Source organism: Carlito syrichta, unplaced genomic scaffold, assembly GCF_000164805.1.
Source record: "Carlito syrichta isolate Samal-C Ts95f unplaced genomic scaffold, Tarsius_syrichta-2.0.1 Scaffold111481, whole genome shotgun sequence".
Classification (NCBI taxonomy): domain Eukaryota; kingdom Metazoa; phylum Chordata; class Mammalia; order Primates; family Tarsiidae; genus Carlito; species Carlito syrichta.
In genome coordinates, this window is record NW_007055577.1 from 20,482 (window position 1) to 22,390 (window position 1,909).

A 1,909-nucleotide genomic window follows, 5' to 3' on the forward strand; every position below is an offset into this window, starting at 1 on the left:
GACCTTGTACTGAAGCAAGAAAGTATATAAATGTTTTGTTTGTTTTTTTTTGATTTGGAGTCTCACTCCATCGCCCAGACTGGAGTGCAGTGGCACACTCACAGCCATCCCAGCATTGACCTGTTGGCTCTGGCAATCTTTCTGCCTCAGCCCTCCAAGTAGCCGGAACTACAGGTGTGAGCTACCATGCTTGGCTAATTTTTTGATATACTATAGAGACGAGGTCTCGCCAAGTTGCCGGGGCTGGTCTCAAACCCGCAGGCCCAGACAATCCACCCGCCTCGGCCTCCCAAAGTGCTGGGATTACAGGCTGAGCCACCGAGCCCGGCATATATTATATATATATATATATTTTTTTTTTTTTAGGTGAGAAAGCAGGATTTACTGAGAGGATAGAAAAGCTCCTACAGTAGAAGGGGACCCTAGGGGGTTGCCCATAAATGTATTTTTAAAAGATTTTCACATCAGGGATTGAAACCAAACGAATTTTTTTGTCAGCCTTCAGTTAGCAATAGAATAAATTCACCAGAGTACAGTTATTCCATCCATTTTCTGGTTGTTTTCTGCATGAAAGCATATGACACCAAAGTGGAAAATAGACAATATATAACGTAAAAAGAAAAACTTCAGATGAATTAAGTTTAACAGAGTTGAACTGAGCAAAGAAGGACTCACGAATCACAGCAGAACCACAGCAGATTCAGAGAGATTCCAGGGATGTTACAAAGATGGAACAAATACAACAACAAAAAATGGAAAGTGACCTGCAGAAAAAGGAAGTGAGGTACAAAAACAGCCAGATCGGTTACACTTAGGCACTTACCTTATTTGAACACGGTTTGAACAGGGGCTGCTTGTGAGTGGTTGAAGTCTCCACTGCTGGGATTGGCTAAAACTCAGTCATTGTTACATGTATATACTTCTAAATTAGCTTTTTAGTTTGTTTGCCTACTAAGTTAGGTTACAGTTTGTATGTATAGACTCATATATGGGAGTATGGAGGCTTTCTCAATCCAGATTTTAGTTTGATTTAACAGTAATAAATACAGACTACCTGTGCCTCAAAGTAGTACTAATCTGGTTTCTGATTTAGGTTTTGGGGTGGTATTGGAAAGGGTATTTCTGGAAGATGGGAAAAGAAATTGCTCCATGGCAATTTATATAGGAATGAAACTGAAAAGTAAGTCTTGGGCAATCTTTGAGGTATTCCGAAGTCACTTGGCTCTAGGGTTTTCTTCACAGAGCACATTATCAAATCCCTGGGCATAGCTGAGGTATTTGTCTACACTGCACAGAAGTACGTGTCATTCTATTCATTACCTACTTACTCTGTGGGGTAATAGTATGCTTTCTTTCTTGCTCTTCCATTAAAGCCCTTTGATGCCACTATTTAGCCTGTAAGAACCAAGAGGTGGGCTCAATGGTATACCAGAGATTAGACAAACCACTTCATGTTTCTAGGGTCACAGAGAAGAGCTCTATGCAGTTTCTTCAGACTCAAAAAGGCTTCTAACTTCACTTAGTCTTCTTGAACCATCCCCTGTCTATTTTTAGTAACCAGGTTTCATGATGATTTTGTAAGATTGCTTAACCCTCCAAAGTCATAGCTTTTCTTTCTTTCACAGACTAAACTTTCACTCAGTGAGAGATTCTTTAAGCTAAAAATGAAGACCAGGATCGATCCACACCTGAAGACCAAAATATTATTTCCTTTGAAAGATTTACTGTCATCTATCTATAATGTATGCATATATATGTGTATTTATATATTCTTTAAATATTAGCCTTTTAATATTTTTATTAAAGTATTTTTTCATATATAAATTTTAATATGAGTGATCTATCAAAAGTAAGCATTCACATGGAAGAAAAAATGTTTAGCTTTGTTTGCATAAAAGAACAGGAAGAT